Here is a 17,505-nt window from a genome sequence, read left to right as displayed (position 1 = left end):
ATTCTCAGTGCCATGTCACTGCAAGGAGGCTAGCTTAGGAGGATTCTCTTCACAGTTGAGATGGCACCTGAGGAAGACACTTTTCAGCAATTGGTGGCTACATGGGAGCTCACTTAAGAGTAACATCTTAAATGCTGGGGCCCTCATAAGGAATTGAATTAGCAGTATCTGTTTCTCTGCTGCTATACTCCCTGAGAAACAAAATATTAAGTGACATGTCACAGTTGCAAGGCAGCTCTATGAAGACAGGACAAGATTCACGTGTCTTTACTGCATAGTCTCGCGGTAATATATCAGTATTGACAAGGTGAATGAAATGAGTGTGATGATTTTCATTGATGAGACCTTTTAATCATCTTTATGTTAATATATGTTGAAATTCGTTCATATTTAATTAAGATCAAAATTAAAAATAATTGACGACCCAGGTGGGACTTGAACCCACAATCCCCATGCCTTATCCATTAGGCCACAGGGCCACTTGATAGAAAAGCACTGATCTGACCATAATAGACCAACTGAACACCAATTCAAACACAGAACAAACACCCCATGGCAAAAACAACAAAAACATGAAAAAAAAACACAGTCAACATGTAGAGCAAGTCTGTGAGTTTGGAAAACACACCTTGCATATGATGGTCCAGTGAGCGAAGGTAAAGAAAGGAAAAACTCCTGCAACACAAACCCTTCCGCAATTCATATTGAACACTTTTGATTGAAGAGAGTATACAGTGCGGTGGTTGCTACTCCTCGCCATCCTTATTTATAGTATTTTGATTTATATGCACTGAAATAGCTCTTAGTTTGGCTTCTGATGTTTTGTCTTCTAAAAAATGTGTATGTACTGGTACTTTCTACAGATGGAAATGAAGATGAACTCAAAATAGGGACAAATAGTCCTGACATACACCAATCCTTAGCAACTGCTTTGGATTGGCCAAATGCGTAAATTCGATGCACTGTGTGTTATATTCTTGGCATTCGCACTTTGCATATGATGGTCCAGTGAGCGAAGGTAAAGAAAGGAACAACTCCTGCAACACAAACCCTTCCGCAATTCATATTGAACACTTTTGATTGAAGAGAGTATACAGTGCGGTGGTTGCTACTCCTCGCCATCCTTATTTATAGTATTTTGATTTATATGCACTGAAATAGCTTTTAGTTCGGCTTCTGATGTTTTGTCTTCTAAAAAATGTGTATATACTGGTACTTTCTACAGATGGAAATGAAGATGAACTCAAAATAGGGACAAATAGTCCTGACATGCACCAATCCGTAGCAACTGCTTTGGATTGGCCAAATGCGTAAATTCGATGCACTGTGTGTTATATTCTTGGCATTCGACTTTACAAAATTTAAGAATTGCTGTAAGATTTTTCCATTATGGACACTATTCTAGAGTTCCAGCATTTTTCTTACTCTGTCTCAAAAATTGATGATTTCTACAAACTAGATTTCTTGCCTGGCATATTTTCATTTCACCTGACATCTCTGACTTCCTATCTGTGGTGATCACTGTCTCACGGCCACCCACTTGGTAAAGATAATAACTAGGAGGTCATTGACTTAGTGATAATGTATTCATTGTCTCTAATGATGACTTCTATGATGCCCTCACACTGCAATGCCCTCTTCTAGGTTGGAACATCCTTGCTAACTTGCTTGACTTTTCAAGTAATCCTTCACCTGTTGAAGCCAGATATTTTCCGAAACATGTGTCACAGAGTCTCATGGGCATAACACTTGACACAATATCCATCTTGAGCACCAGATTTTTTGTGATTTTCATGTCTTACCTATTCATTTCCTTTGACATAGTTTCAGATCCTCTTATTAATCACTCACTGCAAGTTTTGAATGGTGCAGGTTTTGTGGACTTTTCTAAATAAAATGCATTACATTTGAATTCATCACTTTTCTTCCTGTTTTATCATGTTTATGTATTCCTGGTACACTGGTGTCGATTGGTCACTAAAAAGAGCACAACAGGATTCTATTCTACAATACGGACCGTTGTCTTTCTCAATCGCTCCGATTCCATAATGGCAACAGTGCCGAGCAACAAGGGTACTTAACTGTGCAATCAATTCAAGAAAGTAGTTTCAACTCAGTGTCCACTTTCTGCAGAGACACTGGCAGTGGGGCTATTTCGGGTGCTCTTACAGCAGGCTTCATTCTCATAAGACTATATTTTCTACTGCTAGTATTCTTGCAGAGGAAGGTGCTGTTCAGTAACATATGAGTGCAGTGCAGCTCTATAAAAGGATGATCTACAATCCAGGGACACTACCCAACCAAGAGGACTTCCTGTAACATTCCACGACAGAGACAATCCCTTAAGAGAAACTTTTTCACTGCAGAGATTCTCACTGAGGAAAATGATTCTCAGTGCCATGTCACTGCAAGGAGGCTAGCTTAGGAGGATTCTCTTCACAGTTGAGATGGCACCTGAGGAAGACACTTTTCAGCAATTGGTGGCTACATGGGAGCTCACTTAAGAGTAACATCTTAAATGCTGGGGCCCTCATAAGGAATTGAATTAGCAGTATCTGTTTCTCTGCTGCTATACTCCCTGAGAAACAAAATATTAAGTGACATGTCACAGTTGCAAGGCAGCTCTATGAAGACAGGACAAGATTCACGTGTCTTTACTGCATAGTCTCGCGGTAATATATCAGTATTGACAAGGTGAATGAAATGAGTGTGATGATTTTCATTGATGAGACCTTTTAATCATCTTTATGTTAATATATGTTGAAATTCGTTCATATTTAATTAAGATCAAAATTAAAAATAATTGACGACCCAGGTGGGACTTGAACCCACAATCCCCAGCTTCGGAGGCTGATGCCTTATCCATTAGGCCACAGGGCCACTTGATAGAAAAGCACTGATCTGACCATAATAGACCAACTGAACACCAATTCAAACACAGAACAAACACCCCATGGCAAAAACAACAAAAACATGAAAAAAAAACACAGTCAACATGTAGAGCAAGTCTGTGAGTTTGGAAAACACACCTTGCATATGATGGTCCAGTGAGCGAAGGTAAAGAAAGGAACAACTCCTGCAACACAAACCCTTCCGCAATTCATATTGAACACTTTTGATTGAAGAGAGTATACAGTGCGGTGGTTGCTACTCCTCGCCATCCTTATTTATAGTATTTTGATTTATATGCACTGAAATAGCTCTTAGTTTGGCTTCTGATGTTTTGTCTTCTAAAAAATGTGTATGTACTGGTACTTTCTACAGATGGAAATGAAGATGAACTCAAAATAGGGACAAATAGTCCTGACATGCACCAATCCTTAGCAACTGCTTTGGATTGGCCAAATGCGTAAATTCGATGCACTGTGTGTTATATTCTTGGCATTCGCACTTTACAAAATTTAAGAATTGCTGTAAGATTTTTCCATTATGGACACTATTCTAGAGTTCCAGCATTTTTCTTACTCTGTCTCAAAAATTGATGATTTCTACAAACTAGATTTCTTGCCTGGCATATTTTCATTTCACCTGACATCTCTGACTTCCTATCTGTGGTGATCACTGTCTCACGGCCACCCACTTGGTAAAGATAATAACTAGGAGGTCATTGACTTAGTGATAATGTATTCATTGTCTCTAATGATGACTTCTATGATGCCCTCACACTGCAATGCCCTCTTCTAGGTTGGAACATCCTTGCTAACTTGCTTGACTTTTCAAGTAATCCTTCACCTGTTGAAGCCAGATATTTTCCGAAACATGTGTCACAGAGTCTCATGGGCATGACACTTGACACAATATCCATCTTGAGCACCAGATTTTTTGTGATTTTCATGTCTTACCTATTCATTTCCTTTGACATAGTTTCAGATCCTCTTATTAATCACTCACTGCAAGTTTTGAATGGTGCAGGTTTTGTGGACTTTTCTAAATAAAATGCATTACATTTGAATTCATCACTTTTCTTCCTGTTTTATCATGTTTATGTATTCCTGGTACACTGGTGTCGATTGGTCACTAAAAAGAGCACAACAGGATTATATTCTACAGTACGGACCGTTGTCTTTCTCAATTGCTCCGATTCCATAATGGCAACAGTGCCGAGCAACAAGGGTACTTAACTGTGCAATCAATTCAAGAAAGTAGTTTCAACTCAGTGTCCACTTTCTGCAGAGACACTGGCAGTGGGGCTATTTCGGGTGCTCTTACAGCAGGCTTCATTCTCATAAGACTATATTTTCTACTGCTAGTATTCTTGCAGAGGAAGGTGCTGTTCAGTAACATATGAGTGCAGTGCAGCTATATAAAAGGATGATCTACAATCCAGGGACACTACCCAACCAAGAGGACTTCCTGTAACATTCCACGACAGAGACAATCCCTTAAGAGAAACTTTTTCACTGCAGAGATTCTCACTGAGGAAAATGATTCTCAGTGCCATGTCACTGCAAGGAGGCTAGCTTAGGAGGATTCTCTTCACAGTTGAGATGGCACCTGAGGAAGACACTTTTCAGCAATTGGTGGCTACATGGGAGCTCACTTAAGAGTAACATCTTAAATGCTGGGGCCCTCATAAGGAATTGAATTAGCAGTATCTGTTTCTCTGCTGCTATACTCCCTGAGAAACAAAATATTAAGTGACATGTCACAGTTGCAAGGCAGCTCTATGAAGACAGGACAAGATTCACGTGTCTTTACTGCATAGTCTCGCGGTAATATATCAGTATTGACAAGGTGAATGAAATGAGTGTGATGATTTTCATTGATGAGACCTTTTAATCATCTTTATGTTAATATATGTTGAAATTCGTTCATATTTAATTAAGATCAAAATTAAAAATAATTGACGACCCAGGTGGGACTTGAACCCACAATCCCCAGCTTCGGAGGCAGATGCCTTATCCATTAGGCCACAGGGCCACTTGACAGAAAAAGCACTGATCTGACCATAATAGACCAACTGAACACCAATTCAAACACAGAATAAACACCCCATGGCAAAAACAACAAAAACATGAAAAAAAACACAGTCAACATGTAGAGCAAGTCTGTGAGTTTGGAAAACACACCTTGCATATGAAGGTCCAGTGAGCGAAGGTAAAGAAAGGAACAACTCCTGCAACACAAACCCTTCCGCAATTCATATTGAACACTTTTGATTGAAGAGAGTATACAGTGCGGTGGTTGCTACTCCTCGCCATCCTTATTTATAGTATTTTGATTTATATGCACTGAAATAGCTTTTAGTTCGGCTTCTGATGTTTTGTCTTCTAAAAAATGTGTATATACTGGTACTTTCTACAGATGGAAATGAAGATGAACTCAAAATAGGGACAAATAGTCCTGACATGCACCAATCCTTAGCAACTGCTTTGGATTGGCCAAATGCGTAAATTCGATGCACTGTGTGTTATATTCTTGGCATTCGCACTTTACAAAATTTAAGAATTGCTGTAAGATTTTTCCATTATGGACACTATTCTAGAGTTCCAGCATTTTTCTTACTCTGTCTCAAAAATTGATGATTTCTACAAACTAGATTTCTTGCCTGGCATATTTTCATTTCACCTGACATCTCTGACTTCCTATCTGTGGTGATCACTGTCTCACGGCCACCCACTTGGTAAAGATAATAACTAGGAGGTCATTGACTTAGTGATAATGTATTCATTGTCTCTAATGATGACTTCTATGATGCCCTCACACTGCAATGCCCTCTTCTAGGTTGGAACATCCTTGCTAATTTGCTTGACTTTTCAAGTAATCATTCACCTGTTGAAGCCAGATATTTTCCGAAACATGTGTCACAGAGTCTCATGGGCATGACACTTGACACAATATCCATCTTGAGCACCAGATTTTTTGTGATTTTCATGTCTTACCTATTCATTTCCTTTGACATAGTTTCAGATCCTCTTATTAATCACTCACTGCAAGTTTTGAATGGTGCAGGTTTTGTGGACTTTTCTAAATAAAATGCATTACATTTGAATTCATCACTTTTCTTCCTGTTTTATCATGTTTATGTATTCCTGGTAAACTGGTGTCGATTGGTCACTAAAAAGAGCACAACAGGATTCTATTCTACAGTACGGATCGTTGTCTTTCTCAATTGCTCCGATTCCATAATGGCAACAGTGCCGAGCAACAAGGGTACTTAACTGTGCAATCAATTCAAGAAAGTAGTTTCAACTCAGTGTCCCCTTTCTGCAGAGACACTGGCAATAGGGCTATTTCGGGTGCTCTTACAGCAGGCTTCATTCTCATAAGACTATATTTTCTACTGCTAGTATTCTTGCAGAGGAAGGTGCTGTTCAGTAACATGTGAGTGCAGTGCAGCTCTATAAAAGGATGATCTACAATCCAGGGACACTACCCAACCAAGAGGACTTCCTGTAACATTCCACGACAGAGACAATCCCTTAAGAGAAACTTTTTCACTGCAGAGATTCTCACTGAGGAAAATGATTCTCAGTGACATGTCGCTGCAAGGAGGCTAGTTTAGGAGGATTCTCTTCACAGTTGAGATGGCACCTGAGGAAGACACTTTTCAGCAATTGGTGGCTACATGGGAGCTCACTTAAGAGTAACATCTTAAATGCTGGGGCCCTCATAAGGAATTGAATTAGCAGTATCTGTTTCTCTGCTGCTATACTCCCTGAGAAACAAAATATTAAGTGACATGTCACAGTTGCAAGGCAGCTCTATGAAGACAGGACAAGATTCACGTGTCTTTACTGCATAGTCTCGCGGTAATATATCAGTATTGACAAGGTGAATGAAATGAGTGTGATGATTTTCATTGATGAGACCTTTTAATCATCTTTATGTTAATATATGTTGAAATTCGTTCATATTTAATTAAGACCAAAATTAAAAATAATTGACGACCCAGGTGGGACTTGAACCCACAATCCCCAGCTTCGGAGGCTGATGCCTTATCCATTAGGCCACAGGGCCACTTGATAGAAAAGCACTGATCTGACCATAATAGACCAACTGAACACCAATTCAAACACAGAATAAACACCCCATGGCAAAAACAACAAAAACATGAAAAAAAACACAGTCAACATGTAGAGCAAGTCTGTGAGTTTGGAAAACACACTTTGCATATGATGGTCCAGTGAGCGAAGGTAAAGAAAGGAACAACTCCCGCAACACAAACCCTTCCGCAATTCATATTGAACACTTTTGATTGAAGAGAGTATACAGTGCGGTGGTTGCTACTCCTCGCCATCCTTATTTATAGTATTTTGATTTATATGCACTGAAATAGCTTTTAGTTCGGCTTCTGATGTTTTGTCTTCTAAAAAATGTGTATATACTGGTACTTTCTACAGATGGAAATGAAGATGAACTCAAAATAGGGACAAATAGTCCTGACATGCACCAATCCTTAGCAACTGCTTTGGATTGGCCAAATGCGTAAATTCGATGCACTGTGTGTTATATTCTTGGCATTCGCACTTTACAAAATTTAAGAATTGCTGTAAGATTTTTCCATTATGGACACTATTCTAGAGTTCCAGCATTTTTCTTACTCTGTCTCAAAAATTGATGATTTCTACAAACTAGATTTCTTGCCTGGCATATTTTCATTTCACCTGACATCTCTGACTTCCTATCTGTGGTGATCACTGTCTCACGGCCACCCACTTGGTAAAGATAATAACTAGGAGGTCATTGACTTAGTGATAATGTATTCATTGTCTCTAATGATGACTTCTATGATGCCCTCACACTGCAATGCCCTCTTCTAGGTTGGAACATCCTTGCTAATTTGCTTGACTTTTCAAGTAATCATTCACCTGTTGAAGCCAGATATTTTCCGAAACATGTGTCACAGAGTCTCATGGGCATGACACTTGACACAATATCCATCTTGAGCACCAGATTTTTTGTTATTTTCATGTCTTACCTATTCATTTCCTTTGACATAGTTTCAGATCCTCTTATTAATCACTCACTGCAACTTTTGAATGGTGCAGGTTTTGTGGACTTTTCTAAATAAAATGCATTACATTTGAATTCATCACTTTTCTTCCTGTTTTATCATGTTTATGTATTCCTGGTACACTGGTGTCGATTGGTCACTAAAAAGAGCACAACAGGATTCTATTCTACAGTACGGATCGTTGTCTTTCTCAATTGCTCCGATTCCATAATGGCAACAGTGCCGAGCAACAAGGGTACTTAACTGTGCAATCAATTCAAGAAAGTAGTTTCAACTCAGTGTCCACTTTCTGCAGAGACACTGGCAGTGGGGCTATTTCGGGTGCTCTTACAGCAGGCTTCATTCTCATAAGACTATATTTTCTACTGCTAGTATTCTTGCAGAGGAAGGTGCTGTTCAGTAACATATGAGTGCAGTGCAGCTCTATAAAAGGATGATCTACAATCCAGGGACACTACCCAACCAAGAGGACTTCCTGTAACATTCCACGACAGAGACAATCCCTTAAGAGAAACTTTTTCACTGCAGAGATTCTCACTGAGGAAAATGATTCTCAGTGACATGTCGCTGCAAGGAGGCTAGCTTAGGAGGATTCTCTTCACAGTTGAGATGGCACCTGAGGAAGACACTTTTCAGCAATTGGTGGCTACATGGGAGCTCACTTAAGAGTAACATCTTAAATGCTGGGGCCCTCATAAGGAATTGAATTAGCAGTATCTGTTTCTTTGCTGCTATACTCCCTGAGAAACAAAATATTAAGTGACATGTCACAGTTGCAAGGCAGCTCTATGAAGACAGGACAAGATTCACGTGTCTTTACTGCATAGTCTCGCGGTAATATATCAGTATTGACAAGGTGAATGAAATGAGTGTGATGATTTTCATTGATGAGACCTTTTAATCATCTTTATGTTAATATATGTTGAAATTCGTTCATATTTAATTAAGACCAAAATTAAAAATAATTGACCACCCAGGTGGGACTTGAACCCACAATCCCCAGCTTCGGAGGCTGATGCCTTATCCATTAGGCCACAGGGCCACTTGATAGAAAAGCACTGATCTGACCATAATAGACCAACTGAACACCAATTCAAACACAGAATAAACACCCCATGGCAAAAAAAACAAAAACATGAAAAAAAACACAGTCAACATGTAGAGCAAGTCTGTGAGTTTGGAAAACACACTTTGCATATGATGGTCCAGTGAGCGAAGGTAAAGAAAGGAACAACTCCCGCAACACAAACCCTTCCGCAATTCATATTGAACACTTTTGATTGAAGAGAGTATACAGTGCGGTGGTTGCTACTCCTCGCCATCCTTATTTATAGTATTTTGATTTATATGCACTGAAATAGCTTATAGTTTGGCTTCTGATGTTTTGTCTTCTAAAAAATGTGTATGTACTGGTACTTTCTACAGATGGAAATGAAGATGAACTCAAAATAGGGACAAATAGTCCTGACATACACCAATCCTTAGCAACTGCTTTGGATTGGCCAAATGCGTAAATTCGATGCACTGTGTGTTATATTCTTGGCATTCGCACTTTACAAAATTTAAGAATTGCTGTAAGATTTTTCCATTATGGACACTATTCTAGAGTTCCAGCATTTTTCTTACTCTGTCTCAAAAATTGATGATTTTTACAAACTAGATTTCTTGCCTGGCATATTTTCATTTCACCTGACATCTCTGACTTCCTATCTGTGGTGATCACTGTCTCAAGGCCACCCACTTGGTAGAGATAATAACTAGGAGGTCATTGACTTAGTGATAATGTATTCATTGTCTCTAATGATGACTTCTATGATGCCCTCACACTGCAATGCCCTCTTCTAGGTTGGAACATTCTTGCTAACTTGCTTGACTTTTCAAGTAATCCTTCACCTGTTGAAGCCAGATATTTTCCGAAACATGTGTCACAGAGTCTCATGGGCATAACACTTGACACAATATCCATCTTGAGCACCAGATTTTTTGTGATTTTCATGTCTTACCTATTCATTTCCTTTGACATAGTTTCAGATCCTCTTATTAATCACTCACTGCAAGTTTTGAATGGTGCAGGTTTTGTGGACTTTTCTAAATAAAATGCATTACATTTGAATTCATCACTTTTCTTCCTGTTTTATCATGTTTATGTATTCCTGGTACACTGGTTTCGATTGGTCACTAAAAAGAGCACAACAGGATTCTATTCTACAATACGGACCGTTGTCTTTCTCAATCGCTCCGATTCCATAATGGCAACAGTGCCGAGCAACAAGGGTACTTAACTGTGCAATCAATTCAAGAAAGTAGTTTCAACTCAGTGTCCACTTTCTGCAGAGACACTGGCAGTGGGGCTATTTCGGGTGCTCTTACAGCAGGCTTCATTCTCATAAGACTATATTTTCTACTGCTAGTATTCTTGCAGAGGAAGGTGCTGTTCAGTAACATATGAGTGCAGTGCAGCTCTATAAAAGGATGATCTACAATCCAGGGACACTACCCAACCAAGAGGACTTCCTGTAACATTCCACGACAGAGACAATCCCTTAAGAGAAACTTTTTCACTGCAGAGATTCTCACTGAGGAAAATGATTCTCAGTGCCATGTCACTGCAAGGAGGCTAGCTTAGGAGGATTCTCTTCACAGTTGAGATGGCACCTGAGGAAGACACTTTTCAGCAATTGGTGGCTACATGGGAGCTCACTTAAGAGTAACATCTTAAATGCTGGGGTCCTCATAAGGAATTGAATTAGCAGTATCTGTTTCTCTGCTGCTATACTCCCTGAGAAACAAAATATTAAGTGACATGTCACAGTTGCAAGGCAGCTCTATGAAGACAGGACAAGATTCGCGTGTCTTTACTGCATAGTCTCGCGGTAATATATCAGTATTGACAAGGTGAATGAAATGAGTGTGATGATTTTCATTGATGAGACCTTTTAATCATCTTTATGTTAATATATGTTGAAATTCGTTCATATTTAATTAAGACCAAAATTAAAAATAATTGACGACCCAGGTGGGACTTGAACCCACAATCCCCAGCTTCGGAGGCTGATGCCTTATCCATTAGGCCACAGGGCCACTTGATAGAAAAAGCACTGATCTGACCATAATAGACCAACTGAACACCAATTCAAACACAGAATAAACACCCCATGGCAAAAACAACAAAAACATGAAAAAAAACACAGTCAACATGTAGAGCAAGTCTGTGAGTTTGGAAAACACACTTTGCATATGATGGTCCAGTGAGCGAAGGTAAAGAAAGGAACAACTCCCGCAACACAAACCCTTCCGCAATTCATATTGAACACTTTTGATTGAAGAGAGTATACAGTGCGGTGGTTGCTACTCCTCGCCATCCTTATTTATAGTATTTTGATTTATATGCACTGAAATAGCTTATAGTTTGGCTTCTGATGTTTTGTCTTCTAAAAAATGTGTATGTACTGGTACTTTCTACAGATGGAAATGAAGATGAACTCAAAATAGGGACAAATAGTCCTGACATACACCAATCCTTAGCAACTGCTTTGGATTGGCCAAATGCGTAAATTCGATGCACTGTGTGTTATATTCTTGGCATTCGCACTTTACAAAATTTAAGAATTGCTGTAAGATTTTTCCATTATGGACACTATTCTAGAGTTCCAGCATTTTTCTTACTCTGTCTCAAAAATTGATGATTTTTACAAACTAGATTTCTTGCCTGGCATATTTTCATTTCACCTGACATCTCTGACTTCCTATCTGTGGTGATCACTGTCTCAAGGCCACCCACTTGGTAGAGATAATAACTAGGAGGTCATTGACTTAGTGATAATGTATTCATTGTCTCTAATGATGACTTCTATGATGCCCTCACACTGCAATGCCCTCTTCTAGGTTGGAACATCCTTGCTAACTTGCTTGACTTTTCAAGTAATCCTTCACCTGTTGAAGCCAGATATTTTCCGAAACATGTGTCACAGAGTCTCATGGGCATGACACTTGACACAATATCCATCTTGAGCACCAGATTTTTTGTGATTTTCATGTCTTACCTATTCATTTCCTTTGACATAGTTTCAGATCCTCTTATTAATCACTCACTGCAAGTTTTGAATGGTGCAGGTTTTGTGGACTTTTCTAAATAAAATGCATTACATTTGAATTCATTACTTTTCTTCCTGTTTTATCATGTTTATGTATTCCTGGTATACTGGTGTCGATTGGTCACTAAAAAGAACACAACAGGATTCTATTCTACAATACGGACCGTTGTCTTTCTCAATCGCTCCGATTCCATAATGGCAACAGTGCCGAGCAACAAGGGTACTTAACTGTGCAATCAATTCAAGAAAGTAGTTTCAACTCAGTGTCCACTTTCTGCAGAGACACTGGCAGTGGGGCTATTTCGGGTGCTCTTACAGCAGGCTTCATTCTCATAAGACTATATTTTCTACTGCTAGTATTCTTGCAGAGGAAGGTGCTGTTCAGTAACATATGAGTGCAGTGCAGCTCTATAAAAGGATGATCTACAATCCAGGGACACTACCCAACCAAGAGGACTTCCTGTAACATTCCACGACAGAGACAATCCCTTAAGAGAAACTTTTTCACTGCAGAGATTCTCACTGAGGAAAATGATTCTCAGTGCCATGTCACTGCAAGGAGGCTAGCTTAGGAGGATTCTCTTCACAGTTGAGATGGCACCTGAGGAAGACACTTTTCAGCAATTGGTGGCTACATGGGAGCTCACTTAAGAGTAACATCTTAAATGCTGGGGCCCTCATAAGGAATTGAATTAGCAGTATCTGTTTCTCTGCTGCTATACTCCCTGAGAAACAAAATATTAAGTGACATGTCACAGTTGCAAGGCAGCTCTATGAAGACAGGACAAGATTCACGTGTCTTTACTGCATAGTCTCGCGGTAATATATCAGTATTGACAAGGTGAATGAAATGAGTGTGATGATTTTCATTGATGAGACCTTTTAATCATCTTTATGTTAATATATGTTGAAATTCGTTCATATTTAATTAAGATCAAAATTAAAAATAATTGACGACCCAGGTGGGACTTGAACCCACAATCCCCATGCCTTATCCATTAGGCCACAGGGCCACTTGATAGAAAAGCACTGATCTGACCATAATAGACCAACTGAACACCAATTCAAACACAGAACAAACACCCCATGGCAAAAACAACAAAAACATGAAAAAAAAACACAGTCAACATGTAGAGCAAGTCTGTGAGTTTGGAAAACACACCTTGCATATGATGGTCCAGTGAGCGAAGGTAAAGAAAGGAAAAACTCCTGCAACACAAACCCTTCCGCAATTCATATTGAACACTTTTGATTGAAGAGAGTATACAGTGCGGTGGTTGCTACTCCTCGCCATCCTTATTTATAGTATTTTGATTTATATGCACTGAAATAGCTCTTAGTTTGGCTTCTGATGTTTTGTCTTCTAAAAAATGTGTATGTACTGGTACTTTCTACAGATGGAAATGAAGATGAACTCAAAATAGGGACAAATAGTCCTGACATACACCAATCCTTAGCAACTGCTTTGGATTGGCCAAATGCGTAAATTCGATGCACTGTGTGTTATATTCTTGGCATTCGCACTTTGCATATGATGGTCCAGTGAGCGAAGGTAAAGAAAGGAACAACTCCTGCAACACAAACCCTTCCGCAATTCATATTGAACACTTTTGATTGAAGAGAGTATACAGTGCGGTGGTTGCTACTCCTCGCCATCCTTATTTATAGTATTTTGATTTATATGCACTGAAATAGCTTTTAGTTCGGCTTCTGATGTTTTGTCTTCTAAAAAATGTGTATATACTGGTACTTTCTACAGATGGAAATGAAGATGAACTCAAAATAGGGACAAATAGTCCTGACATGCACCAATCCGTAGCAACTGCTTTGGATTGGCCAAATGCGTAAATTCGATGCACTGTGTGTTATATTCTTGGCATTCGACTTTACAAAATTTAAGAATTGCTGTAAGATTTTTCCATTATGGACACTATTCTAGAGTTCCAGCATTTTTCTTACTCTGTCTCAAAAATTGATGATTTCTACAAACTAGATTTCTTGCCTGGCATATTTTCATTTCACCTGACATCTCTGACTTCCTATCTGTGGTGATCACTGTCTCACGGCCACCCACTTGGTAAAGATAATAACTAGGAGGTCATTGACTTAGTGATAATGTATTCATTGTCTCTAATGATGACTTCTATGATGCCCTCACACTGCAATGCCCTCTTCTAGGTTGGAACATCCTTGCTAACTTGCTTGACTTTTCAAGTAATCCTTCACCTGTTGAAGCCAGATATTTTCCGAAACATGTGTCACAGAGTCTCATGGGCATAACACTTGACACAATATCCATCTTGAGCACCAGATTTTTTGTGATTTTCATGTCTTACCTATTCATTTCCTTTGACATAGTTTCAGATCCTCTTATTAATCACTCACTGCAAGTTTTGAATGGTGCAGGTTTTGTGGACTTTTCTAAATAAAATGCATTACATTTGAATTCATCACTTTTCTTCCTGTTTTATCATGTTTATGTATTCCTGGTACACTGGTGTCGATTGGTCACTAAAAAGAGCACAACAGGATTCTATTCTACAATACGGACCGTTGTCTTTCTCAATCGCTCCGATTCCATAATGGCAACAGTGCCGAGCAACAAGGGTACTTAACTGTGCAATCAATTCAAGAAAGTAGTTTCAACTCAGTGTCCACTTTCTGCAGAGACACTGGCAGTGGGGCTATTTCGGGTGCTCTTACAGCAGGCTTCATTCTCATAAGACTATATTTTCTACTGCTAGTATTCTTGCAGAGGAAGGTGCTGTTCAGTAACATATGAGTGCAGTGCAGCTCTATAAAAGGATGATCTACAATCCAGGGACACTACCCAACCAAGAGGACTTCCTGTAACATTCCACGACAGAGACAATCCCTTAAGAGAAACTTTTTCACTGCAGAGATTCTCACTGAGGAAAATGATTCTCAGTGCCATGTCACTGCAAGGAGGCTAGCTTAGGAGGATTCTCTTCACAGTTGAGATGGCACCTGAGGAAGACACTTTTCAGCAATTGGTGGCTACATGGGAGCTCACTTAAGAGTAACATCTTAAATGCTGGGGCCCTCATAAGGAATTGAATTAGCAGTATCTGTTTCTCTGCTGCTATACTCCCTGAGAAACAAAATATTAAGTGACATGTCACAGTTGCAAGGCAGCTCTATGAAGACAGGACAAGATTCACGTGTCTTTACTGCATAGTCTCGCGGTAATATATCAGTATTGACAAGGTGAATGAAATGAGTGTGATGATTTTCATTGATGAGACCTTTTAATCATCTTTATGTTAATATATGTTGAAATTCGTTCATATTTAATTAAGATCAAAATTAAAAATAATTGACGACCCAGGTGGGACTTGAACCCACAATCCCCAGCTTCGGAGGCTGATGCCTTATCCATTAGGCCACAGGGCCACTTGATAGAAAAGCACTGATCTGACCATAATAGACCAACTGAACACCAATTCAAACACAGAACAAACACCCCATGGCAAAAACAACAAAAACATGAAAAAAAAACACAGTCAACATGTAGAGCAAGTCTGTGAGTTTGGAAAACACACCTTGCATATGATGGTCCAGTGAGCGAAGGTAAAGAAAGGAAAAACTCCTGCAACACAAACCCTTCCGCAATTCATATTGAACACTTTTGATTGAAGAGAGTATACAGTGCGGTGGTTGCTACTCCTCGCCATCCTTATTTATAGTATTTTGATTTATATGCACTGAAATAGCTTTTAGTTCGGCTTCTGATGTTTTGTCTTCTAAAAAATGTGTATATACTGGTACTTTCTACAGATGGAAATGAAGATGAACTCAAAATAGGGACAAATAGTCCTGACATGCACCAATCCGTAGCAACTGCTTTGGATTGGCCAAATGCGTAAATTCGATGCACTGTGTGTTATATTCTTGGCATTCGCACTTTACAAAATTTAAGAATTGCTGTAAGATTTTTCCATTATGGACACTATTCTAGAGTTCCAGCATTTTTCTTACTCTGTCTCAAAAATTGATGATTTCTACAAACTAGATTTCTTGCCTGGCATATTTTCATTTCACCTGACATCTCTGACTTCCTATCTGTGGTGATCACTGTCTCACGGCCACCCACTTGGTAAAGATAATAACTAGGAGGTCATTGACTTAGTGATAATGTATTCATTGTCTCTAATGATGGCTTCTATGATGCCCTCACACTGCAATGCCCTCTTCTAGGTTGGAACATCCTTGCTAACTTGCTTGACTTTTCAAGTAATCCTTCACCTGTTGAAGCCAGATATTTTCCGAAACATGTGTCACAGAGTCTCATGGGCATAACACTTGACACAATATCCATCTTGAGCACCAGATTTTTTGTGATTTTCATGTCTTACCTATTCATTTCCTTTGACATAGTTTCAGATCCTCTTATTAATCACTCACTGCAAGTTTTGAATGGTGCAGGTTTTGTGGACTTTTCTAAATAAAATGCATTACATTTGAATTCATCACTTTTCTTCCTGTTTTATCATGTTTATGTATTCCTGGTACACTGGTGTCGATTGGTCACTAAAAAGAGCACAACAGGATTCTATTCTACAATACGGACCGTTGTCTTTCTCAATCGCTCCGATTCCATAATGGCAACAGTGCCGAGCAACAAGGGTACTTAACTGTGCAATCAATTCAAGAAAGTAGTTTCAACTCAGTGTCCACTTTCTGCAGAGACACTGGCAGTGGGGCTATTTCGGGTGCTCTTACAGCAGGCTTCATTCTCATAAGACTATATTTTCTACTGCTAGTATTCTTGCAGAGGAAGGTGCTGTTCAGTAACATGTGAGTGCAGTGCAGCTCTATAAAAGGATGATCTACAATCCAGGGACACTACCCAACCAAGAGGACTTCCTGTAAAATTCCACGACAGAGACAATCCCTTAAGAGAAACTTTTTCACTGCAGAGATTCTCACTGAGGAAAATGATTCTCAGTGCCATGTCACTGCAAGGAGGCTAGCTTAGGAGGATTCTCTTCACAGTTGAGATGGCACCTGAGGAAGACACTTTTCAGCAATTGGTGGCTACATGGGAGCTCACTTAAGAGTAACATCTTAAATGCTGGGGCCCTCATAAGGAATTGAATTAGCAGTATCTGTTTCTCTGCTGCTATACTCCCTGAGAAACAAAATATTAAGTGACATGTCACAGTTGCAAGGCAGCTCTATGAAGACAGGACAAGATTCACGTGTCTTTACTGCATAGTCTCGCGGTAATATATCAGTATTGACAAGGTGAATGAAATGAGTGTGATGATTTTCATTGATGAGACCTTTTAATCATCTTTATGTTAATATATGTTGAAATTCGTTCATATTTAATTAAGATCAAAATTAAAAATAATTGACGACCCAGGCGGGACTTGAACCCACAATCCCCAGCTTCGGAGGCTGATGCCTTATCCATTAGGCCACAGGGCC

General features: G+C 39.3%; 7 non-coding genes across 7 annotated transcripts; all 7 read right to left on the bottom strand.

The window, feature by feature from the left end:
- Positions 1–2,807: 2,807 nt before the first annotated feature.
- On the bottom strand, positions 2,808–2,880 carry TRNAR-CCG (transfer RNA arginine (anticodon CCG)). The gene has a single exon. It is a non-coding gene; the product is annotated as a tRNA-Arg (tRNA).
- A 1,967-nt stretch (positions 2,881–4,847) lies between these two features.
- Positions 4,848–4,920, bottom strand: TRNAR-CCG (transfer RNA arginine (anticodon CCG)). The gene has a single exon. It is a non-coding gene; the product is annotated as a tRNA-Arg (tRNA).
- A 1,967-nt stretch (positions 4,921–6,887) lies between these two features.
- On the bottom strand, positions 6,888–6,960 carry TRNAR-CCG (transfer RNA arginine (anticodon CCG)). The gene has a single exon. It is a non-coding gene; the product is annotated as a tRNA-Arg (tRNA).
- Positions 6,961–8,923: 1,963 nt separating this feature from the next.
- On the bottom strand, positions 8,924–8,999 carry TRNAR-CCG (transfer RNA arginine (anticodon CCG)). The gene has a single exon. It is a non-coding gene; the product is annotated as a tRNA-Arg (tRNA).
- A 1,966-nt stretch (positions 9,000–10,965) lies between these two features.
- TRNAR-CCG (transfer RNA arginine (anticodon CCG)) lies at positions 10,966–11,038 on the bottom strand. The gene has a single exon. It is a non-coding gene; the product is annotated as a tRNA-Arg (tRNA).
- Positions 11,039–15,392: 4,354 nt separating this feature from the next.
- TRNAR-CCG (transfer RNA arginine (anticodon CCG)) lies at positions 15,393–15,465 on the bottom strand. The gene has a single exon. It is a non-coding gene; the product is annotated as a tRNA-Arg (tRNA).
- Positions 15,466–17,432: 1,967 nt separating this feature from the next.
- On the bottom strand, positions 17,433–17,505 carry TRNAR-CCG (transfer RNA arginine (anticodon CCG)). The gene has a single exon. It is a non-coding gene; the product is annotated as a tRNA-Arg (tRNA).

The sequence above is a fragment of the Ambystoma mexicanum genome, chromosome 3q (genome assembly GCF_040938575.1).
Source record: "Ambystoma mexicanum isolate Mex_15411 chromosome 3q, UKY_AmexF1_1, whole genome shotgun sequence".
Taxonomy (NCBI): Eukaryota; Metazoa; Chordata; class Amphibia; order Caudata; family Ambystomatidae; genus Ambystoma; species Ambystoma mexicanum.
Note: the sequence above shows the minus strand (reverse complement) of the source record. Positions and strands in the feature narration are given on the sequence as shown.